General features: G+C 36.8%; 1 non-coding gene across 1 annotated transcript in view; it reads right to left on the bottom strand.

Annotated features, from left to right (window-relative positions):
• Positions 1-26,996, bottom strand: part of LOC105089317 (uncharacterized) — a 290,748-nt gene that overhangs the window by 194,016 nt on the left and 69,736 nt on the right. The window contains exon 3 of the transcript XR_004131307.2: positions 8,591-8,742. This is a non-coding gene — a transcript (uncharacterized LOC105089317). The remainder of the gene's footprint in view (positions 1-8,590; positions 8,743-26,996) is intronic.

Here is a 26,996-nt window from a genome sequence, read left to right on the forward strand (position 1 = left end):
TTACAGTTGGTGTCTTCCAACTATTCCAGCACCTGCCTTACGAACCCTATAGCTGACTATAGTTCTTGCAGATCTTAGATCACATCATGCTCTCATCTCCCAGTCTATACAGATATATCCTGGGTTCAGTCAAATTGAAGCTTTCGCCCCTGTAGCTACCACGTCAAAGCTGGATAGCATTTGATTGTAAATTCATACTTAAACAGAAGCCCCGAGATTCCTTGGTACCAAGTCTGGTCCTGTTTACCCCTTCTTCTAATTTCCTGTTATCTACAACAACCCTGAATTCTGTCCCTCTCCATGAAGGTAAGGGAGCTTCCTCCACCCGTGCCAGCCCAGAACCCAAGCTAGTGCAGGAGGAGATGACTTAGCACTAAGAGCAGAACAGAAAGCAATTTTTCTGAAATCAGCAGCTAGGTCCTTCAAAAGTTACAATGGACCATTATCCTGAAGAAAATGCCCAATATTTTTTATTACTTTACTCAAAAACAAAATTAAGAACCCATAGTGACTTCCATTCCTTACATTTTTATAACTTCTCAGGGCATTGGGAACAGATTTTTCCCTAGCTTATTATCCATAAATATCCATAAAAGAGGAAGCTAGAATAATTTTCCCCAAGAAAAGGAATTTTTGTACAAATGACTTCAAATACTGAATAACTCACTTTCTGTGCTAGAGTGATTTAAGTGATCAATTTCCCAGAAGAAGCCCAGCAACACTGGCCTAGCCTGTTCAAAAGGAAGCATCAGTATTAAGAATTGATGTTAATTTGTGTGTGTGGTAAAAGATACCACTAATCAAAAAGAGTCTTTATGCATTGAAGATAACTAAAGTGTTTACAGATGAAATTACACATGCCTGGGATTTGCTTTAAAATATGCAATGGGAGTGGGGATAAACATAAATGAAATAAGATCAGCCATGAGTTTGATTATTCTTAAGCTAAGTGATTAATACATAAGAGTTAATTATACAATTCTCTCTTTTTTGCGTAAGTTTTTAAAATCCTATAACAAAAACTTTTTTTAACTTTAAAAAAAACCTTTTTTTTTCTTTTTTTAAAGAAAAAAATGCCTGTTCTAGCCTGTTGATCCCATTTGTTCCTATAAAAGGAGAAAAACACCGGAAGGAATGCCAAGAGTGTTTCAGGCCTCCCTTGGGAGATTTTTCTGAGGGTTTCCATTAACACAACCCTGCTCTCTCTACTTGAAATCATCACGTCTCTCATCCCCCACCTTCCCTAACTCCTGTTTATTCTTCAAGGCTTGGTCTAGGTATGCCCCTCTTGGAAAGCCTTCTCTTAAAGTCTTCCTCCTTCCCTATTATGTGTTCTCATAGCCCCCATGTTTCTTTCACTGGAGCTCTTATTACACTAAATTGTACATATTTGTTTACTTGTCTGTCTCCTCCACTAGAATCTACAACAGAATCCAAGCTTTTTGAAAACAGGAAACACACTTTATTTGTGTTACAAAAGGATCTTAAAATACTCTATTTGCTTTATCTTCATACCATGACTTTCTGACTGTTCTCTAAATTTAATCTGCTATCTGATCCTCTTTCTTACTTTGAGCATCTTTTACATAGTGGAAAGGCCAGGAACAAAAAATTTTATTTCAAATCCAGCAAGTCCTTAATCTTTTATGTTTCCTCTAAGGTATTGCTGAAAACAACTATTTCTTTTTTGACTTGCCTCTCTGTATTTGTATTGTAGAACAAGCAATGAGATGAAGTAAGGTGGCATTGTCAGGGTTCTGCCTAGATACCTTTTTAGCTGGACCACTGGATTCATCAGTTATATTTTCTATTTTCCATATTACTACAGGGTATAATGCTGATAAACTTTCTTCTATTATATAACAAGGGTCTCTTTTCTCCCAGTGTCCAATAACATTTCCTCTCTCCTTGAATCGCTCAATAGGCTACTTGAGGTCCCTTAAGCAACTGCCAACATGTTCCTCATGGCCTTTATGATTTTATTAACATCCCCCCAAGACTACCCACCATTAAGTCTATGTGTTTCACTGTTTTTTTATGGCAGTGCCCCATTTCCAAATGCCAAAATCTGTTCTTGTTATCTAGTACTTCATAACAACACACCCTAAAACTTAGTGGCTTAAACAACAATCATTTTCTAACACCTCATGATTTCATTGAGTTGGGAATTTGAGAAAGGCTTGGCTGGGCAGTTCTGTTTCGAGATCTCTTGGGCAGCTGCAGTCAGAAGATGTCTGGAGCTGAAACAGCAAGAGGACGGAGCATGTGGGAACTGTCCAGCCATCTCTCTCCTCTGTGGTCTCAGAGCCTCTCCGTGGGGTGTCTATGCATGGGATACTTTGGGCTTCCTCACGGCATCATGGTCTCAGAGCAGTCAGACTGTTTACCTGGTGGCTGAGGGGCTCTAAGATCAAGTATCCTAGAAGAAGAGGTGAAGGTCGCATGACCTCTTATGACCTTCCTCAGAGGTCACATTACTTGTGTTACTCCCTTGTATTCCATTGGTTAAAACGGTCACAAAAGGCCACCCCGTTTTAAGGGGAGGAGAGGTAAAGCCCATCTTTTAATGCAAACAGTGTCACAATTAGATTATTAAAAAAAACAACAACAAAATCCCTGTGGGATAGGAAGTACCGTGGTAGCCATCTTTGGAAAGCACAACCTGCCACCCTCCGTTGTTTATATGTAAATATATTCCATAAAAGTTGTTGTAATGATTAAATAAACTAACATAATAAGAATCCTTAGCATCCAATAGGTACTTAACAGCATCTGTTACCTTCCCTGCCCCTACCAAGAAATGACTCAATACAATCTACCTTCAGTGGATTTGAATAGCACTTTTTTTTAAAGTTAAAGAAAGTTCAGTGTGGCCAAGTATCAGTCTCTTTCCTCCCACACGTGCCCGTTCCTTTCATATGTCTCGGAGGATAATTAGAACTCTTCTTACACAAGGAGTGGTTATTTTTCAGACTAGGCCAATAGTGGTAAATTCACTCCCTTTCTTGGTGTTTAGTGTAAGAAGCAGCAAGTAGACAGCAGCTCTAGCCTTTCAGTTCTGAGAGGGAAAAACAGGGGTTGGGGGAGATTCTGGGAAATTCTCCTCACTCATACCAAGGCTCGGGGATCTACTCCTGGACAAGCTCCCCCACCTTCCGCCGGCTCGTGTGACTGCCCTGCTGCTTCGCTGGGGACTCGCTCTCTTCCCTTAGACTCTGCATTTTCCCAGTCCGGTTTACTGAGATTCTGTCTTAGGTATGAGCATGGTAACCATGAGGGGACAGAGGGATAGATCTGGAGGAGAGCAAGCATTGTTTTTAAGGCACTTGCCTCATCTGAAGTCTTACATAGTCTTCAAGGAAGAAGGAGGGCCTCTAACTTCCAATAAGGAAAAGCAGGTCGTTTCCACAAGTCCTGAGGATGCAGAGCGTTCAGGGGGTCTAGGCGTCCAAGTAGGACAATCTGAATATTCCATACATATGAGCCTTCTCATATACACACAGTTTAACAAAAAGAATGACTCTATATAAATTCCCAAGCAGATGCTATAAAGAGATGATATAAATGCGCATATAATGTATGTGGCATATATGATATACATGAAAAGTATACAAAAATATCCCATGATATGTATGTATGTATATAAAAGCATACAAAAGTGTATGGAAGGAGACAAACCACAAATAATTCTTTCCTATTGTAAGGGACATGAAAGTAGCTTTCACTTCTATACCGTTGTATTGTTTGAATTTTTTTCCTGGACCTTCATTAATGAGAGTTGATGAAAGTTAAATTACATCCTCAGCTCACAGCAGAGCATCCTCATTTGTCCTAGTAACGCTTTCTCTTATTTGTATTACTGACTCATGTCTTCACTTATTTATTTTTACCCCGCTCTTAGTTCTCTCCCTGTGCTCCGCTGGCAACTCTTACAACATGCTTACACTAACACGATGGGCTGAATCATCGATCAGACTCACAAAACTCAAGCCTCAGCTGGCACCAAGCTTTACTAATGACCAGTCAAGTTTACAAAAAGCAAGCCCCACCTTCCCTTTTTCACACTGGGTTGCATTTTGGGTTCAGAGCAACAGGCACTCTGGACAATACGAAAGGGCACAAGGAAGCACCTTGGATCAGCGCTTCTCTCAGCCTTCGTGCTCTCTAGTCATGCAGTAAAAGGGTCTATGTGGCTAACTTCCACCATTCAACTCAGCTACAGCTTTGTAAGGGATATAGGAAGCTGTGTCCTGATATTTAATCCAGAGCATTATTCTTGGGCCATATGGAACAAATATTCTGAGCTGTATTAAATACCACCACCTCCAAAATGAATACACTCAGACTATATACCCTGATCAGGGCATGAAGACACCTGCATCCCCACATTCCTGACAACATTTGCCATCACCCACCCGACTAGGGGTAATCATTACAATGAGGATGTCTCATTTTGTTTGGGACCCTCTAATTACCAGTTATTGTATTTTGATATGTACTTGTTACCTTTTGGAATTTCTTCATCTCTAAATTGTGTATTCACGTCATTTGTGCCTTTTCCAAATGGTAGCTTAAATGGCACATTCCCAGCTCACTTCCTCTTAACCGGATCCAAAATTTGTCCATGGACACACTCGAATACCATGAGACAAATAGGGAAGTATAATCAAGTGGTAGTCAGAGTGGCAAGAACTAGTGGTCCTCAGAGTAAAAATAACTTACTCATGCAAATTTTACTAAAACATTTAAAAATGTGAATATCTTGTGAATATCTCAAAGCAAGTAAGGAGCCCTGAAGCCTAAGCTTTGTTTGCACCACAGTAAATCCACCTGAGGTCCCATGTATATATGGGTCCAAGCTGAGCCCTCCATTTGTTTCCATCGATCTATTGGTCTTCCACCACACGAGGGCAACACTAGGTTTATTACCATGTCTTTGCAGTTGCTTGAATTTTATCTATAAGCATGTATTAATTTATTCTATAATTTTTAAATATCACTGAAGATTTCCTATAATCCTAAATAACCCTTCATATTTTAGTCTTAATTCAAATTTTATGTACCCCCATCACCTACCACTTATCCCCTCACAGTGGCTAGTGGACTCCTGTGACCAACAGAACCTCCCACCTTCAGTAGACGTCACTCATCTCCACGTTCCTGGGGACACTCTTCCCTGTAGTTTTCATTACTTTTATCAATGGTAGGATCTAGCTAATAAGCCACTGCTCGGAAAAACTCGGTCTACCCCCTTTCAGATTAATGAATTAATTCACGCATTTGTTTATTCAGTAAATAGTTCTAAAATGCCTAAACTGTGTTTAAATGTTATGAATTCAACAAGAACAAAGAGCATATGTTAACCCTCATGGAGTTTAATTCTTACTACAAAACAGAAAGGGACTCACAGACAGAGAGAACAAACTTATGATTGCCAGGGAGTAAAGGGGTTGGGAAGGGATAGATTGGGAATCCAAAAACTGCACCTCTTGGGGAGTGATGGAAATGTTAGCTATCTTGATTGTGGTGGTGGTTTCACTGGTGTATACGTCTATCAAAATTCATCAAATTGTACACTTGAAATGTGTGTAGTTTACTGTGCAGGAACCATACCACAGTAAAAGTGCTAAAAAATAAAATTAAATAAACAAATACATTTTTTAAAATCCTTACTGTAAATGATTTCCTTTACCAAGAAGAAAGAAGAGTATATGGAAGATACGTAGGCACTTTCTTCCTTCCTCTTACAATGTAAAGATTTTAATAATAACATGCCTCTTTCTGATATCCATTACTGTACATTTCCAGACACTGCAATGCATCAGTGGTGGCTTCTGCAAAAACAAAGACTTCATGTTTGTTCTCTTTTCCATAGGTCAGCTCACCACTCTACACCGCTACAGCCACGTACATCTAAGTCCCAACGGTCCACACAGTGTGGAGTGCTCTTTTTAATGCCCCCAGTAAGTGCAGTGCTCACTTAGATATCATCTTATTGGACTATAATTCTTTCCCACTGTGTTCATGTTTCTTTCCCTTGCTGCACTATGAAGAGACATAACTTCATAAGCCATTCTCCTACTAAGGATGAATGTATCCTAAGGAAATGGAGCAAGGACTTTCACAGTAAAGATGAAACGAGTCCATTTTTCTTTTGAACCCACGGTGGCAGTGGTGGTGGTGGTGGTTTCCCTAATGTAGAATTCACGACAGCACTTATTCACAGATAAATTTAAGCATGTCAAGTTTGGTAGATTCTTTCCAGAGACTAGCTTATCTCTCCAGCCTTATTGTCTGCCTCTCCCGCACTGTAATTTGCATCTTGGCAAAGTTCCCAAAACAGAAGGTGCTGTTTCAGACATCAGCATGTTCAGTTTCACTGTGACTTCTACCTGGGATGTGTTTCCCGCATTCATTTCTTCATCCACCTCCAACTCCTCATTCAAAACATAGTCCCAGGGGAAGTGATTCTTCTCCACTCACATAACGCCCCTCTCCTGAGACCCATAACGCCCTGAGTACCCCGGTATCCTAATACATAAATTAGTCTGATGAAATGATCTATTTCGGTGCCTGTCCAGCCCACCAGCCTACAAGTTCCTTGAGAGCACAAGACTGTATCATTCTCCTCTTTACATATCCAGCTACTACCACGGTCCTTGCCACAGAGCATGCAATCAATAAATATTGAACAGTGCTCAACTCAACTAAAAGAGCATTTTGGAACAGAACCTTGAGCTTATAAAATTATAATTACCCCCAGAATGAACCCTGTGGGTAAACAAAATAGCCAGCTTCTGACATAGGAACATTGAGGAGCTTTTTTTTTTTTTAAAAAAAACTTTGGTTAAAATCCTTTCTTATCTTTTAATTAAAAAATGTTAAATGCCATTTAGTATACTGAGCATGGAGCACATGCATAATTACTAATTCATTCCTTGATAAGACAACATTTTAGTGCATGCCTTAGCAAAGTGGCTTTTCAACTTTGCTTTTTGAGTTGGGCTGGGGATCATTTTGTGTTTATTTTTTGGTGCATATTTTAAGCTGTGACTTTTTTTCTCTAAATAAAGTATGAGTAGGAAAATTGATAAACGAAACCGATGAAAGTAAGTGAGCCAGCTGAGGACGGAAGGAGTGGTGAGGGAAACTGAGATAGTGCCTTAGCATCCCCTCTACTCCTTGAAGCTCATGGTGATAACCATCTGTAGGCAGCAAGCACCACCCTTGGGTGGAGCTCAAAGAACTAAGCTTGCTGTGCAGTGCCTTCCTGCCTTCCTCCCTCCTCACTGCACCAGCACTCATTTCTATTCTCCCTTTTTCTTTTCTTTTCTTTTCTTTTTTTTTTTTTTTTTTGAGGAGGGCTAGTGGATTCTGAAACTACCAACTTCATCTGTATTCAGAAGCATCAAGTTTTTATCACTACAAGGATTCTGAGGTGACTCAAGAATGTTAAAGAGGTGGCAAGAAAACAGTAGCAGTGGAGGGCGTTCTGTCAGTGATATATAATTACCTGCCTCACATGCTTTATTATGCTTTACTGTCTGTATTATTATTTAGCATGTGTCGTATGAAAAGTGCTAGAGAGCAGCTTTACTCAATTTTTAATATATGCATTCGAAGCACCTGGGAGCTTGTTAAAATGAAGATTCTGACTCAGTAAGTCAGGAGTGAGGTCAGAGATGCTAACAAGCTCCCAGGTGATGCTGCTGCTGCTGGCCCACCGACTGCACTTTGAGAGGCACTAAAGGATGCAAAAAAATGGATGAGAAACAGTTTCTCATCCTCACAGAGTTCAGTCTCATAGGAGGTAGACCTTAACTGTAAGAACTCAAATACAAAGCAGCAATGAGCGAGCACTGGAGACGACGCCAAACATCAGGCGGCCCTGAGGTCGTAGCGGAAAACGTCCAGCATGGGAGGTTCTCAGAACCTCACGTCAAGTGCCTTAAGAAAGTAACACAGAAGAAATCAGGAGGACTCGCAAGAAATCAGCCAACAGGTCCCAAAAGAAATTAAATATGCTCTCCTTTTTCTGGTCTCTTTCTTGCTCATATTCTAGCACAGTGGGAGAATGCTGACTTTGTTTACTACCAACACACTTCTGCTTTCTTGTCGCAGAGAAAACAGTGAAGGAAGAGGGACCCCAGAAAACACTAGTGTCCGCCCCATGGTTTCCAAAAAGAGATGTGTGCTCTGCACAAGTATTCACCCCGGCAGAGACGTCACCTTGCAGAGACAAAAACTGTGCTTATTATCCAACAGCCTGGCCCACTCTTGAGTGTAGGTGTCCAAGTGTCAGGCTGAAAGGGAAGACGAATGCAGACCTGCCCCCACAGGCAGCCGGGAACTGTTTTGGAAAATTCCATGGTGTGTGACAGGTTGCTTTTCTGTACTCTCACATTTTAACAGGTTAACGGTATCAAAGCTATACTTTCCAAACACGTGTTTACAAACCTGGGTATCTTTGCAAGGAAATCACAAAATCACAGGACTAAACTGAAACGCGGATCCCATTCTGTGAGTGTGCATCGGGATTTCACACTCAGGGCATCGACTTCAAGGAAACATACACAAGAGCCCGACTCACCTGCAGTCAAGCGGTGAACAGACAATCTTCTTGCTGAAGGAGCCTGCTCTGAACTTCATCGAGATCTATTTCTCAGAAGGAACATTCTCTCTCAGTGTTGTTCCCTCGTCTTTTTTCCCCAAACCGATGATGGTGCAGTGATGGGCTGCACTCTGTAGAAGGAAACACACGGGATTGGGAGAACATCAGGCTTTCGGCTTCAGGCAATGCTCATAAGTCCAGGTTCCTCATCCATAAAACAAGGATAATAAAATCTATTAGTTACCTCACAGCATATTGTGAGAATTTAAGGAAGCAAATGCACGTGAAAAAACTGTAGAAACTACAAAATAATAATGTAATACCTAATATTTTGAGTGAACACTATGTACCTGGAATTTCCCATCTACTATCTCATTTAATACTCACAGTAATCCAAAAGATAGAACTGCTATTAGCCTCATTTTACAGATAAGAAAACTGAGCTTAGAGAGGTTAAGCAACTTGACAGCATCACATTGGTAGTAAGTAGCCAAGCATAATGCACATTTGTTACTTTTTGGCCTTTGACACCCATTGTCCCTTGCCCACAGGGCTCCAGCTAGTCCTTTTAGGGAATTATAGCTCATTAACTCTAGTCTTAATAGGTAGCAAAATAGTTGATATCCATTATAAAAGTTAATAGGCCATCGTCTTCTTTCCACTAAACTGGAACTGGAAGTGGGGGACAAAATTTAGCCCAACACTTTTTTCTGGGATTTCTACCCTTGAAGAATTCGTGTAAGGCTTTAAAAAATAATGAGGTCCCATTCCTTTAGAAACATCATTCTGATCTGACTGTTCCTATCTTGAGAAATTTCCTTCAGTTCTTGTTTCCTTGCCCCACCTCAAAACCACTGGTTTCCTCCTATTTCAAGATGTGGTTCTCCAATCTTTCAGTTTACCAATAAATTTCCTTTTTTGTTTAAGTTGGCCAGTATTTGTTTCTTTGCAATCAAAAAAAGCTAACTGATATACCAAGCTAGGATCTCAACCCAGGGCAGCCTGAAATCCGAACCCCATGCACTAAACCAACAAATTATACTGTCTCTTAAAAGGTCACTTCAAGAATTAAAATGTATGTCTTCTCTTCTCCAACTTGCAGCTGTATTCATCTATGATCCACCTGTTAGTTCATATGGTAGCTTCCGCCTTCTGAAAACAGATGTGAAAATTATTTATTAAGTGATAATTTAGAAATTCTCTTGTGCCATGGATTTAAGGTGAATCACTGAGTCATTTGGAAATTGAATTGTCGAGCTGATAGGAACCTACAAGATCATTTTCACCTAACTTGGTAAAAAATAGAAGCATAATAAATTTAATGAAAATATCATCTGGTAGATTTAAACATTCTTCCTTCACTTGGTCTAGGAAGCAACTAGCACACTGCTTAGATGCAGTGTGTTATGGATGAGTCTTACCAAACACAAACTGTATATATGACTACAAAGACAAAAATTTATCTTTCTCAGCTTTGTTTCAAATTTAAGAAATATCCAGACTCTGCTAAGTGAGTAAGCATATTATTCCAGCAGCCCCTGGAGTAGCCTGAGCAATCATCATGGACATCAAACAACAGGAAGCTTTCAGAAAGAAAAGCTTTCAGCCACTGTTTAATTTCCTCTCTAATTCCAAAGGAATAGATTCACTGAGTTCCTTGGGAAAGGACTCTCTTCCACTCTCTGAACACTTTTTTGTTTGTACTAGATGAAAAAGAGAAGCAATAAATCGATCTGGGCCCTTCGGGTCACACTTTTCTGAAGAAAGGACCGCAGGAAGGGAGTGGAGGAAACCACAGCACCGGGTTCGTGCAGTTGTTTGGAGCTGCCACCACCCACCCCAATGGATGGCCAGTTTTTCATGAAAGACACAAAATGTAAAACAGGTGCATTACTTTGGATTGTGTATTTAGAACTAAATGATATTTTCAAAATTCCCACTCATATTTATTAAAGAGCATTCTCCCCATTCCAGGGCTGAAAGATTCTTTCATCCAGCATGTACTTTTTTTTTTTTTTGAGGACTTTGAGGGACTATGTTAAACATGCACTGAGCTCAAATCAATACCTCACTCACTGTGAAGTCCACGCTGGAGGATCATCTTATAAAACATGATAGGGTCCTTCTAGTAATGCTGAGAACCCAATCCTACTGAATGTGCCAAGTGGAAACCACAGAACTGAATTTCATCAAATGTAAGATGCTATCAGAAAGCAGGCTTTATAAATTTAAGTTTTAATGAAGTAAATAAAGACGTATTGATCACAAAATTAATTTGATGACTAGTTTTAGTGAATGTGTACCTGTTTGGAATCATATAAATATTATAATGACTTGATCTAATATAGTGAATTCTGTCCAATTACAAGGTTTGAAAAACCATAGCCTAAAAAAATTATAAGAACAAAAAATACTGGCATAGAATCTTCTCAGCAATCTCGAATAGAATTATTTGATGGATCTAGAACACCATTTGAGACATTTCTATTCACTTCTTTGAAGATCTTTAGTGAGAAAGTTAGAATAATGGTATAAGGGGATAGGAGCCTTCTATGGAGCCTTCTATGAAAGAAGGAATATCTATAACGACATGGCCCAAGAATACCACCTTTATCCTAAGAGTTGCTACTTTAAATATTTTCATTTACAATTCATTTTGAAAATTGATCTAATGCTTTTAATGCATGAACAAACTTTCATCAAAATGGCCTTTTTACAGAATAAACTTCTCTTCAGTTTGCAAAGACTATATTCTATTCTTAAGCAAACAATTCTGGTTTCATATTTGTAGCACCATTAAAGAAAACTGGAGAGGTAACTTTTGCTTTGCACATCTTTTTGTTGCAAATCTTATTACCTCAAGCTTTTTTGTGGCTGCCAAAGTGGGGAAGAATTAATGAAATTGATGTTTGTATTTAAACTTGGAAATATGATGAGAAAATATGGTGTGTATTGGGTTTTTTCTTTGCCCTGCCTACTTTCTGGAATGTAAATTTATAATATATATATGTACAAATAGTTCCTTCTCCTCCTATTACGGAGATTTACAATCCCTTTCTCTCAATAAACATAGAAGCTATCACTTGTTGAGTACTTACTATGTGCCTGGTACACATACTAAGTTCTTTAGACTCATACAAGAACTCTATCACAAAGCTCACATTAAAACTGTGAAAACCCACCAGAAATTGACATATCATTGTAAACTGACTACTTCAATTTTAAAAAGAAAAAGAAAAAAAACTGTGAAAACCTTTCCATTATTCATTCAAGATTTATCAAGCAACTGCTATCAGACATCATTCCAGGCTTTGAAGATATGAGTAAACTAAAAAACATTAAGTCACTGTTCTTATAAAAAATAACAAAAATAGAGAGAACTTAAAAGCATCCACACATGAAAGGGTATCTTTAAAGTATGACAATTTGATTGAAAACAAATCAGCAGTTACAATGGAAGCCAGAAAATGCTGTGAAAATGTATTCAAAAAATATATTCAAAAGTCAATCTAGAATTGTATGTCCCAAAAAATTATTATTTGAGAATGAGGACAAAACATGAAAATCATTAGATGAAAACAAACTGATTCTTCCATTAATAGATTCTAAATAAAAGCACTTAAAATATACTTCTAAAAGAAGACAAATTATCCCTGAGGGAGGTCAGAAAAGCATACAAGAAGGGTGAACAAAGTAGATTCCATAAAATACCAATTGTGGTGGCCATATTATTATTTGTGTCCTGGTATCATCTTACCCATCCTGAAAATAATGCATATAAATATACATACAAATTTGACACAACATTGTAAAATGACTATAACTCAATAAAAAAAAGTTTAAAAAATACAAACATCCATCAATATTACATATATTACTATTATGTTGCATGTTATTTTATATATGTATAAATTATTATTAGAGGGAAATATTATTTTCCTCTAAAACTTAACCTGGATATAAAATATAGAATTTATATGAAGAGAAAATAAAGCCCCACTTTCTTTTAAGCATATTATGAATAATGGCTTTTTCTAGGCTCTACTATTTTAATCAACTGCAATTTTTATTACCTTTTTTAACGTTCAAATCATCACAGCTTAGCCAGTGGGAGCTCTTTTCAAGTTGGTTTCTGAGTCCTGTCAACACCCTATTAGAACATTTCAAAGCATATTTGCTTTCTGGCAACAAAAATTTCAAGGCTAATCTTGAAATATCTCTTCCCCAAGGCATACACAGAATTAGCTCCTCCTAGAAGCACTGACATTTTTAGTTGAATTTTACCATTTCTCTACAATAGCCCTACTTGAAATTTAACTCTTCACAAAACTATAATTAAACCTCCTTACTTTTATAATTTGATGAACTAAATAATTTTTACTATTCTTATTAATATTTATATAACCACTTGATTTTTAAAAATCTGTTGGTAAAAATTGTCTAAAAGACAGTGCTAATATTTTGAGCGATCTGTAACGTTTTTATTCTGCTCTGATTTTATGCATTCAAATCTCATTTCAGCCCGATGTTTCTCATTATTTCCAGGAAGTTTCATCATTTTTTGTAATTTTTATACAGCTCTATTTCTAAAAGCTGTCATTGTCTTTAGTAAGTATTGTAATTGCTTTTCATTTACTTATGAGAGAAAATTTTTAAATCAACTACTTGACAAAGGCTAAGATATATACTTTATCCCTCCATACACAGAGACAAACATATAAAAATCTTTGGTAGTTCTTTTTTAATTCAAGTAAGAAAAGCATTATATCTGTAAATAACAAGGCAAATTAAAATTGGAAAACACTTTTCAGTTTTTGCTTGGAGAAAAACAGATTCTGAGGCATGCAGAAAGATATAATTCATCATAGAAGTTCAATATGTAAGCCCTCACAGAAAAAGCATCTTCAGATCTCTTTGATGATATTTATATGGGCAAAGATATCCTCTGGTGCAAGACTGATTGAAACTGATGCTTTCAACTCTAAGCTCAAATTAGGAAAAGGTCCCGTAAGGATAGAGCAGCAATTCTCAATTAAAGATGCCTGATTGTTAGAGAAAATGATACTGATTATCTTGCCTCTGAATCTCAAATTAATTATGCAAGATAATTCTCTACGATTTAAGATTGCCTCTATTATGTGATTTATTAGAACTATCCTGAACCTTCTGGCCACTTAACATACAGCTTTTTAAAAGTAATTGAAAAATGTGTTTCTTTTTCTGGCTGGCATTTATTTAAAAGTTTTAAGGACAATAACTTGAGATGTATCATCTAGACACAGGAATACTTAAAACATAGGTTTAGCTTTGCCAAAACGAAGTTGCAATTAGAACCTAAATTTTTCACTAAATCATCTAGTTTTTTTACAGTTTAAAAACCAAAAGTAATTTTGGCTGAATCTGAAATGATAAATAATTTGTCAAACTATTGGTGTTAGGTCCTATATTCATTATAAAGGGAAAACAAAGTGAAGAGATTGAATCTATATTAAAAGGTAGGCTTCCCTGAGATTATTTCTATGCTAGTATTGCCAGTCAATAATTAAATACTTTGTTAGAGTACAAAATGTGATTTTTTTTTGCCCTGAGAACTACCATATGAACCAGCAATTCCATTCTTTGGTTTATACCTGGAAAAAATAGGATACATGCACCCCAATGTTTATAGCAGCACTATTTACAATAACTAAGACATAGAAGCAAACCAAGTGTCCATCAACAGATGAATGGGTAAGAAGATGTGGTATAAATATACAATGGAATATTACTTGGCCATAAAAAAGAATGAAACACTTTCTTCTGTAGAAGTATGTATGGAACTAGAGAATATTAGGCTTAGTGAAATAATTCAGAGAAGATAAATATTATGTATTACTTATATGTGAATCTAAAAAAAATAACACAAATGAATCTATATGCAAAACAGAAAAAACTCACAGACAGAGAAAACAAACTTATAGTTATCAAAGGGGAGAGGGAAGGAGGGGAGAGACACATTAGCAGCATGGGATTAACAGATATAACCTACTATACATGAAATAGATAAGCAATGAGAATTTACTGTATAGCACAGGGACTTATACCCAATATCTTATAATAACCTATGATGGAATATAATCTGGAAAAAAAATAAACAATGAACCACTATCCTGTACACTTGAAACACAATATTGTAGATAAACTATACTTCAATAAAAATAAGTAATAATAATCTAAATGAATAATTGCATCATGCTTTGCAATTTATTTTTAAACATTATCCTTACTTGAATTTCCTGGAAAAAGCCCAATTTGTCCATGATGTATTTGTTTAGGAATTTTGCATCCATTTTCACAAGGAAGGATGACTTTTAATAATTCATTGTCAAAAAAATATTCATTTGATTTTAGCATCATGATAATTTAGCCTCATCAAATTATTTGTAAAATGTTAGTTGTTCTATTTTTCTGAAAGGATTATATGGTTTTGGATTTATTTGTTTCTTGACAATGTGTTATATCTTGCCTTTTAATTGATCTAAATCTGTTTTATTTGTTCAGTTTTGGTTTTCATTTCGGCTTTTTTACAGGAAGGGGGAAAGATTTTTCATTACTGATCCAATTTCTTTAGAGGTGATAGGTCTATTAAGATTTTCTGGTTTTATTTCTACTTGATTCAGTATTGCTAAATAATTTTCTGTGTGAAATTGCCCGTTGCAAGTCACTTTTTTTACATAAGATTGTTCATTGTTTACTGTATGTGTAATTTGATTCTGTATCTGTTGATTGGTCTTTTTCTCTCCCTTTTCCTTGATAAATTTCACCAGAGTGTGTACCAATTGTCATGAGTTACCTTTTTTTTTTTTTAACAACTTAAATCAATTTAGCCAGTTAGTTTGGCTTCATGCATAAAGGCCAAAAAATGGTAGGCTTTTTCTTGGTAATCTTTTTTTTTTTTTTTTTTTTTTACTATTAAGCCTCTCATTTCCTGAAGTATATTTGTAATTACTCTGTGTTCAGTAGCCATGAAAAGAAACCAGTCTTTCATTATTATGAAGTAAATTTTCATGTCTTCTTCATGGCCAGTAAGAGGTGATGTTTCCTCTTTTTAGTCTCTCTGTGAATCTTTATTCACACATTTTACATTTCTCTGAGTTGTTCCTTTAAACTCTTTCTAGGGTTTCTCCATATCTTTAAAATTTTGAAACACAGAACTTAATATTAAACTTTAGAACTACCTGCAATAGTATTTAAAATAAAAGGATGATCCTAGGAACCCAAACACTCAATATGTCGTCTCCCTTTAACATTGCTTTAGGAGCCTTGAATAAGGAGGCTACGCAAAGTGGGTGAGTGGAGGTAAAGGCCTTCTGCACAGAGGACATCGTGACCCCAGATAAGCGTCCTCATTACCTTTTTTCTTATTAAGACCTCAGAGACTGCACTCTGATTTCTTGTCTGCTTCCACATAGTCCTTCCAAACAGAGTTTCCCATGATCCTAGACAGCTCCGAGCTTTCTGAGTTTTTGCAGATTTCGTATGGATTTGTATTGCAAAAACGATAAGGAAACTGACTGAGATGACCTTAACTAATCATAAAGGTTTAATATTTTCAATAAGTCACTGAACAAAATGACTCCAACATTCCTAAGGTCTGGGAAGGAAACTCTGCCTCCAGCCCTTTTTCTCTCTCTTTCTTCAGGCTCTCTTTGGTTTTGGTGACACTGCACCTCGGCAGGCAGGAGATGAATACGTCTGCTTCCTAGGATTGCTAATTCTGGAAAGGACAATAAAAATTAATTATATCTATATTACCCACATATCTTTTGGGGGGATAATAAAGGAACACTAATGACAAGTTAAAGATGGCACTGAATCCTTGGAATCACAAGGTCTGAGGTAAGTTTCCTCTACATTTTAGGAAATAGACTTTTATCTGTTTCTGTTTTTGCTTCTGCTTCATGAAAGTAAATTATAATGATCTTAGTCATTATTCCCAGACAAAGGATGACAATTTATATTTCTTTCAAGAATCACTAACTCAAAAAAAAGAAAAATCAAAGTTCACAGAAGGAAACTAAGATATTAGGAAAGTATTTGTTTTTTAAAGAAAATTATAAAAAATGGGAATACAAATCCTTTCTGGAATAAGGCATGATTATAAGTCTATAAATTAAAACATTTTATCATCGATTTTTAATGATAATAGGAAACAGAAAAAATATATTCAGTGAATATAAGTATAGTCTTCATCTAGGTTAGGAAGACAAAGAAAGGGTCACGGGTAGAAACAGAGAAGAAAGCAACAGAGATCAACAAGATAGAGGGAGAGGGAAAATGGAGGAGAGAAAAAGAAAGATATAGACATGCTGCAAGAAACAGTGTTGCCCATTAAAGGCTTTTTAAACAATTACTGTTACAGGCTGTTAAAGCTGGGCAATGGTGTTGCCCCAATAGGATTAAACAAAAATGCCAAATTTTGAACTTTACTAAAGAGCCAAAGGACAATAAGCTATGAGCTGGAGGTTTCCCATAATTTAAAGACTGCAATAAAATTTTAATATTCATTTAGAGAGAGAAATATGTATTTCCTACTCTATCATTTATAAATAAGTTTGGCTGCAAGTAAAGAAACCATGATTAACAGCAGCTTAAACAGAGTTTCTTTTCCTTTACAGAACAAGAAGTTCAGCGGAAGGTGGTAGCTGGTGTTCACTGACTGCTCAGTGATGTTATTTCTCTTTGTTCCAGTGCCCTGGCCACATAGACCTTATCATCATCGTGGCCTCCCATTCACTAGATAGCTCCTGAACCAGCAGGCCTCATGCCAACAGGCAAGGGAAGAAGAATGGGACTAGAGAAAAGCAATAAAGAACAAGGCCACAGGGGGATCCCCGCTGTGCCTGTCCCTTCTCATCAGGGCAGCCACGACATCCTGGGCACCTCACTCAGCCAGCCTGCACTTATCTCTCACAGGCTGGTACCACATTCCACAGGGGATGTGGATGGGGAATGTGTGGTAAGCCACTCACAGTTTTAAGAGTTCTATTTTGCCTGGGGTCATACTTTAATGAAGAGGACAATAGCTACGGTTCCCTTGGCAGTCCTGTTGCAGTGATCTGGTGGCAAAAAGAAGAAAGAGTTTCCTCCAAATGAAATTTTGTTCAGGGACAAATACATTTAGTCTTGCTATTGTAGTCAGTCATTCAAAGATACATTCCGGTTTGCACAAGATGTGTATCATAATCGTATGAAAAATGCAAGCACAATGCATGAAATTTTTCCAATTCTGCCAAGTCTTTACAGCTTAAAATTTAAAATACTAAGCTGTTTGCTCCACTCAAATTTGATTCTTCAAGAATTTAATTTGTCATTTGAATCTCACAACATAAGTATTTGCCCTTATGTATATTTGGTGAATACAGTTGACCATGAATACTCTTATATCCTCTTATGAAGACACAGGAAAACACAGGTTAGGCAAATTACGTCTTCTCTCTCCAGATTATCTGGGTAATAAATATAATTCAAAATTTAGTATCCCTGATGATTAATATATATATGTATGTATGTATACACACACACACATATACTAATGTATACATTTCTATATATATATTATATATATTAGTATATATATGATGATTAGCATATATGTATATATACTAGTATATATGATTAGTATATATATAAACTAGTATATACAGTTATATATACACTACTTTATAATATCTTATATATATATAATATGTATTAGTTTATACATACTAATCCATATGGACTAGTATATATGATTATATATATAAACTAGTATATATATTTTTATATATAAATATATATAAATAATGTATGTGTATATATAGATATAAACTAGCATATTTTAGCATATATATAATTATATATAAACTATCACAGGGTTTCAGGGATATAGTTTCATAAGTTTATGGCCCAGTATGTGTTTTAATATAATTTAGTATCTATCTTTAAAATTGTAGATATAATGTATCTGTATTCATGTATTCCTGGGGCAGAGGCATATTAGTCTATAAGGATAGCTACCAAATTTACCAAATGATTAAGAGTCGTGCTGTTTTCTGGGTGGTGGAGTGGAGGCATTTTGTGTTTGGGGGCACACGTGCACATGCACACTGGCACTATACTATGCCTGTATGATTATTTTTATCAAAATCCTCATTACATTTTATTAGAAATGTTTGCATGTCAGTCTCTTCCATTAGCCATAATCTCTACAAGGATTCAAGGATCTTGTCATTTATTTCTATATCCATACTTTCCAGAAATTAGTAGGTGCTTGTTCTCAGAATGAAGTAATGACAGAGTGGGTTTGGTTTTGGACTTTCTCACTCAGGTCAGTCAGTGTCCAACCATTTGTCCACACACTCTAACCAGGATTTGATGATCTGTGTTCTTGTGGTTGTGCTAATATGTTAGCAGTGTTGCCAAGTAAACACTGTGGTTCTACAAAGATGAAGTCACGAGCCGCTGCATCCGCTGACCTTCAACACACCCTGAAAGGCGTTCAGGGTGGAAAATTGGAACGAGGCGCTCTGTGCTCTGAGAAAACTGGCACAACAAGCCTTCAGATAGTATTTTCAGGAGAAGATTCTATGAGCGCAATTTCTTGCATCTTCTCATACCTAGGAAAGCACTAAAATCATTGATGGAGACATCTGACCCTCGTGACTAGCAGCAACCTTCTATGGACATGTGTGTTTGACTGCACGTATCCCCTTCCCCAAAATCATATATACTGACCCACCTCTTCGGAGCAGTTCCTCCAAGCTCCCTGAGAGGCTGTCTCCCAGGCAGTGGTCCTCATTTGGCCCCAAATGAAACAACTCACAACTCTCACGTTATGCCTTCTTTAAGTGCTAACATAGTTTTGGAAGATAAAAGTAATGCATCACTCAATATCCTTCAGATGCCTCTAACAGTAACATAACATCACATTCCTAACATTGCCTTAGGTCCCATGATTACAGAGAACTTGATCCCAAATGCTGACCTATCACTATTGAGAATCTCATTGAATATTGCTCTAAATTACTGTTGACAGATACCAGTATTGACCTGTATCATCATTATTTTAATTTCCTATTCAGAAAAGAGTAGCATTTTTATCAACATTTCTTGTAATTACTTGGAAGTAAAAGAACTACTTTAAAATATAAAACGGCCGGGTCTAAGACTTGATTTGATTTACAAGCTAATAAATGAGCCCATTGTTCTTTCCTGGATGCTGGCAGAAGAGACAAAACTCCTGAGTCAGAGGCAGAGGGTTTTATTACTCAGGGCACAGCAAGCAGCTGGTGGATCAACATATTTACAAGGGTTCCTCTTGTCCCCAGGTCTCACAAGGAGACAGAGAGGGGCCCAGATGCAGATATTTACATCCCAGCTGAGAAACATTGAGATTGGGGAACCCATCACTTTTACAGAAAGAAGTACACAAGTTTGCTCTTTGGGGATAGAAAGAGATGCTACCTCATCTGTCTACATTACAACTGCATAAACATCCCTGAAAAATGGCCTCAGTAAACAGCATTAGGGCCTTACAATCTTAGCACACTCAGCAAGACATATAGGACACCAAGTGGCCTACAAAAACTATCTCTCCCCAAAAAAATTATTATATAAGCAAAAATTATCAATCAAAATTTGCACATTATGTATTCTGCAGTGAACATAGAACAAGCCTATTTCCATGCAGTTCAATGCCTTGGTTCCACCCGGTTTTTATCCATACCTACTACGACCAGAGCGAAGAGTTGATGAATGAAATGACAAGAAATGAGGCTGCAGCCAAAGGCAGGGCCAGAAGATGAAGGATTTTATACACCATGATAAGGACATTGAACTTATCCAAAGAGAATAGGAGTTATTTGAGAGTTCAAAGTGAGAGAAATTCAATTTGCTTTTTAGACAAATGTCATGGAAACAGGCAAAAACAGAGGCAGGATGGCTAATTTGGAGGCAGCTGAATGATTATGAACTGACCCAAAAAGTAGCAGTTAGGGTGCAGATAAGAATAGACTTCAGAAATATTTAGAAGAAATATTTAAAAATATTTAGACTTTAATTGTATACAAGAGATGAGGAAGAAGAATTTAAGAAAATTGTCCCAGTTTCGGCCACATAATGGTGGCACTATTCCCTAACATAGAAAGTACAGAGAACACAGCAAACAGGAGAGTGAAAGCTTACAGCTCTTTTGATACTGTAGGTAGGCTGAGATGCACTGGGATGTCCGAGATGTCCATCAGAAGTTGGATGTGCAGATCTGATGCTTTAGAGATAAAGCTAGGCCATGTGCCATGCTAAATGGTAACTGAAGTCATGAAAGAGAACAGGACCATGTGGGAGCAGATGAAGAATAAGAAGAAAAAAAAGGCTCAGGCAAGAACCCTGAAGCACAACCACTCAAAGACAATCAAAAGTCTTAGAAGTCCAACCAGAAAGAAGAAAGTCAAGAATGCAGGATACCATGGGAGCTAAAAGAATAGAATACTTCAAGAAAAGAGACATCAAAGTCAAAGGCTACAGTGAACTCAATCAACTTCAGAACTTAAACTGTTTATTAAACTGAATAAAGAAGCTTTTATTTACATTGACATGAGAAATTCCATTAGAATCATAGAGGAATAAATCATATCAACAGAAAGAGAAGTAGAAGTGAGATGAAGAAATGATGAATGTGTGTGTGTAGGCAGCTCTTTCAAGAGGTGTAAAGTATAAATGGAAACTTTTGGTGTTTGTTTTGTTTGTTTTTTAATGATAAGAGAGATTTTAATACAGGAAGAAACCAGTAGATAAGGATTGATTGCAGATGTGGGAGTAAGACAGGAGAGATAATCAAAAGAGATGCTAAAGCAGAATTTCAAAAAGACAAAATCAAGACTGTCATGCAAATATAAAATGAACATGTGTCAAAGATGTCCTTCAATTTGCTAATAGTGAGGTACCTAGTAAGATATTAAGACCAGCTCAAAGTGATTTGAATAGCAGGTTTATTTATAAGTAATTTAATAAAGAAATATAAGGATAAGATTTCTCAGTAAGTGCAAATTGACTAATATCCTGGAAAGTAAAAAACTGAAACCTTTGTAGCCATCTTTTTATCAAAGAGAAATCTTGGACAGACTTTCTATATATGTCACTGTAGGGCATAGTGAACACATGAACCACGCACATAACTTCACTAAGTCTGGGAAATCTCATTCATAATAAATTGTGAGCTGAACAAAGCACATTACCGTAGATAACCCTTGGGTGGACCTGAAAAACAATGACCTCATATGACAGTAATGGGACTTTCTGTTCACCTTTTGGCCTCATTTCCAACTTTTGCATGATTTCTCTTGACAGAGAATAGTTGCTGAGGAAGTAGGAGAGGAAGTGTGTCCCTCAAGGTCGTGGCAAGGAGCAGAAACGTTAAAAAAAAAGTGAGTTTAGTGAGTTAATGAAGAATCCACTTATGAAATTATGGACAGAATTAAGAAAAAGAAACCAAAGATGATGACATGCCACTGGGATCGGCAAAAGGTAGCTCCACTAGGTCTGATAATGGAGCAAATGGTTAACATTACCCTTTGAGACATATAGCTGTAGGAACCAACTTCCCAGTGTAAGTGCCGTGGACTTCATCCACTGACAACCTCTCAGCCTGGGAAGAAGGATACTAAAGGAATGAATATTCCTCATTTTCCTGCTCACTGATCTCTGGTGATTTCCACTGGCTAAATCCAATCTGGGGGGAGTGTATAGCTCAAGTGGTAGAGCACATGCTTAGCATGCACAAGGTCCTGGGTTCAATCCCCAGTACCTCCTTTAAAAACAAACAAACCAACCTAACTACCTCTCTCCCACCAAAAAAAATTGAATTAAATAAATAAATTTTATCTGACACCAGAGGGCAAAAGAGCCTTTATGTAGGTCCTCTAGATCACTCTCCTGGGACATAAAGCAGGGCAGAAAATTGTGGAAAGTGGACACAGAGGGGCTGATGGAGAATATCCAGCTCAGGAAGAGAGCTAGAGCTTTCAGGGAAAGATAAGCCTTTGAGATGAGAGATGCCCTTCAATTGTAACAGGAGGATAGAAGGGTGATGAGTGTAGTTATAAGGTTGCTTGTATGTTGGAAGGAATTTAAGGAGCTTCTCACAAAATGAATTGAATTTTCTTTATTATCTTTAAATTAAAGTCATTGTAAGTCATTGTATGAGGGTGGAGTTGACAGCAACAAGGTTGATGGGGTTGGATCTTTGAGAAAAGAGGAGAAGTTTGGAATGGCTCCCATAGAGAAGTATAGAGGAAACTGACCAGATAAATTGTGGTAAGAATTTTTGGAGATGGGGGATGGGAGGTGGGGACTTAAGTGTAAAGAACATGAATTCATAGTGAAACCCATCTTCAGCTTTGATTTTTCTCCAAAATTCAGCTGCTGTCTCACTTCCTTCATGATGTCTTCTGTGCTCTCTTCAGTACAAGTACAAAGGAACAATGACTGATTAATTGGTACCATACCAAAAAGGTCCTCTTGATAGATTCTAATATTCATGGATGTAGTGTCTCATCACATTCTGATTACAAATTAGTACATTCTTTTATTGCTTTTCAGGAAAGGAAATGGATGGTCAATGGTTATGATTGGAATGAACCCATTTCGTAAACTGTGTTGACCAAGATTATTTCAAGTCAATGTGAAATCAGTAAACTTTGTATCACTATTTGTATTATCTTTCATAAATTAACCAAATAAGCAAAAGTTGCTCAGTGTATCAAATGTTGTCACTGGTTATAAGAGAAGGAAGCATGGCATCCAGCAATATTCCATGACACTAACTACTGGAAGTATTCATAAAATACTGACTAGATTATGATGCCTAATGAGTTAACAAAGTGAATTTCCTTTATCATGTTACAACTTTAGATGTTACATCCTTTATAAGTCTTTTAAAACAGAAATCCAGACTGATGTAAAAGGCAAGGCAACAGTCATTTCAAAAGAAAGGTGTTGAAATCCAGGGTATATTCAAACTAACTGGATAGCAATGTAGGGTGATTTGCTTTGTGCTAAAGTATAACCACACAGCTCCATAAGACACATGTTGGAGCTTCTGTAACTAGCTGCTACCACCACTCCCAGATCTCTTTGGCAATTATTACACATTGCTGTAACATCTACAACAACAGCACCTCTCAATAGCAAATACCTCCTACTTGCAACCTTTCCATTTTCTCTATTTAAATTAAGTCTTTCCCTAGATCATTTCAACAAAGAATTTCATTTCAACAACAAAGAATTTGTTGAAACATCATGGTAGGCAAAGACTTGTACTTTGAACTCACTGAGGCTGTATCTGAGTCTCAATAAATGTCATTTTCACTTTCTATCATGTATTTTATGGATTTTTATACATGCCCCTCTCTTCTCTACCAGATTATAAATTCTTTATGAGCGAGTTCTCTATTATTCACCATTATGTATCTTGTGGAAATAGCACATTATCAGTTCTTGTAAGCATTTGTTAAATACTTGATGAATGAATAGATGGATAAATAAATGAATACAAAAGAAAATTAAATGGTCTGTTAATTAACAGATATTTAAAGAGCTCTCATCTAGTTATCAACTGAAAGGGAAATGCAGTAAACACTATTGCTAATTGTTTTGCTAGGAATATCAGCTGAAAACAGTATTCTTCGATGTCTATGTCATAAATCAATTAGAAATCTAAAATGATAAAAACATAAAGCATAAACTCCTAATTTTGTTCTACAGATGAGGCCATGGAAAGATTAAGAGGTTTACAAAAGCATTTACATAAATACTCATAGCAGCACTATCCATAATACCTAAAAAGAAGGGAAAACTCAAATACCTACCAACTGCTAAATGGATAAATAAAATGTGGTATATCCATATAATGGAATATTATTTGGCAATAAGAAGGCATGAAGTACCAATACATGTTACAGCACGGATGAACCTTGAAAACATTTCATTAAGTGAAATTTATACGAAATCTCCAAAATGGGCAAATCTATAGAGACAGAATGTAGTTAAGTGGTTAACAGGTTTTCGGGCAGAGTGAACAGAGCAACTGCTATTAGGTTTCTCTGTGGATAATGAAATGCTCCCTAAGATTATGACAATTGTATAATTCTGTGAATATATTATGAAGCATTGAATTGTACACTTCAAATGGGTGGATGAGATAGGATGTAAATGATATTTTAATAAAGCTATTTTTAAGAAGTAAAGATTAAGTGGCTTGTTCAAAATTACATGAGTAATTAGTGAAGCTAGAACTGTAATCTACATTTTCCCAACTAGGACAATTCTTTTTTTTCACTTTGCTGTTGTCCTGTGTGTAACACAGCTGTTTTTTTCACTCCCTTATTTTCTAAAGATCTTCACTTCTTTTTTGCCATTTTTGTATTTGTATTTAGTCCTCTTTCTTTCCTCCCATTTCTTAACTTCCTCAAGAGTTCTCATGCTGTCCTTTCCAGCTGTTAAATAACTTCCATGTTAATAATCATGACTCAGCTTTATTTCTTATTTGGCTGCACCTCAGATCCTATTAATCTATTTCTTCTACCAAAGGGACATTTGGGACTAAGCATATGAAACTTGATGGGTAAGACTTTGGAGAAGATGACTTTAACAGGACGTGAGCAGCAGGTGGGAAACCACTGAACAAAAGAATGATTCTGTTGATGGAATCTTATTACAGTCATAGAAATGAGAGACCTGCAAGGGTTGTTTAACTTGATACTCGTACCCAGGAGATTGACTTACAGCTGGTGTGTGAGAAATGCCATTTTCCAGATGACTTCCTCTCCTGTTACAAAGTCTGGCTACAGCCCCTGCAAAGTGCTGGATCTTCTCCATGTTCAGGTGTTTGAGACACTTATCTTGTCTTTCTCCTCTCTGCTGTCTTTTTCCACTCATCTTTTTTTAATTGTAAGTATTCTACTGTAGGAAGATTCATTCTTCTCCAATGAGTTCCATGTCTTTTTGAATATGTGTGCAGCCACTGGGATAATCCCAGCAGGGACTGAGAGAAGGCATAGGTAAATGGTGGTTCACACTACTAAAGAAAGTCATCAGGTAATACATTTTCTCTCTGCAGGACATGACTGGGTAGCTCCCTCAAATTTAGGAAATAAAAATGGACATCTCCTTGTCCATCATTGTCAGTCTCTAGCAATGTGATTAAATGTGATTAGCAGGTGACTTTTTCTTTTTTTCCAAATGCAAACATCCAATATGAATCTTTCACTGGTTTAAATTGCAAATTAGATTTTTTTCATTTTTAAAAACATTTTCTGGTGGCTTTAAGCAGCTTTTATTCACTTACTGTCCACAATTATTATTCATTTTCTATTAACCCCAAATTATTTGGGTCAATTGTGCGAAATTTTTTTGTGCAAAATTTTTGTGTGAAAATATGTTAACATTGATAAATTTATGTCATTCAACCCAACATATAGTAGTAAAATATATAGTACAACTTGTTATAAATTGTGGAGTAAAGAGGAGAAAACGGAGAAGAAAAAAAATTGTTCTGGGTCCAAACATAGAAGTAACACTCCAAAGTGGAGCCGTGATGTGACACTATTCCATTTCTCAAAGTTAAAAGGGAAGGAGTGTAGGAAGCAGACAGTGTTAGCTGCCTGCCCAACAGCCATTTTCTCCCCTCTCTCTTGCTACAGAAGCCCACTTATGTTTGGGTTGACAATGCGCCCTGCCCCAAGGACTGAATCATAGATTAGTCTTACCAATCATGACCTTAATGTTTCCTTTTGATTCCTTCCTGTTTCAGATAATGGTGTGTCACAATGATGCTTAGAACGTCAGCAGCCATCTTGCCACCATGATGCAATAAAGGAGGACAAAAATTAAATGTGCTCAAGAAAAGAAAGGTGCAAAGACATTGGGTCCTTGATGACATCCCTGCACTGATGAACTAGATGTACTGCCTCCTCCAGACTCTGTAATATAAGAGAATAAAACGTCCAAAATGCTCAGTTGGGTGTTTATTAATTGCAAACCGACATATCCTAACTGAAACAGTGTGAGCATTTATATACCATCAAGAACACATATGATGTTCGAGATTATAAAAAAAATTAAGCCTTGGATCAGGCTTAGATAAGAAGCCTTTTCATCAAGCTCAACTGCCCTCTCTGAGTGGGAGGGGGTGCTTCTTTTCCTCATATGCCCCTCTGGACAGCATGACTGTGGTGAAGGGCACAGTTATGGCTGAGCAATGGATACCACGCTGGGTCCTCTCTGAATCTTGAGGTGTAATTGACAAGGACCATCCTTTAAGAAAATAATGGATGACTATTAAGATTTTAGAAATTTTCCACAAGAAGAC

This window comes from Camelus dromedarius, chromosome 1, assembly GCF_036321535.1.
Source record: "Camelus dromedarius isolate mCamDro1 chromosome 1, mCamDro1.pat, whole genome shotgun sequence".
Classification (NCBI taxonomy): domain Eukaryota; kingdom Metazoa; phylum Chordata; class Mammalia; order Artiodactyla; family Camelidae; genus Camelus; species Camelus dromedarius.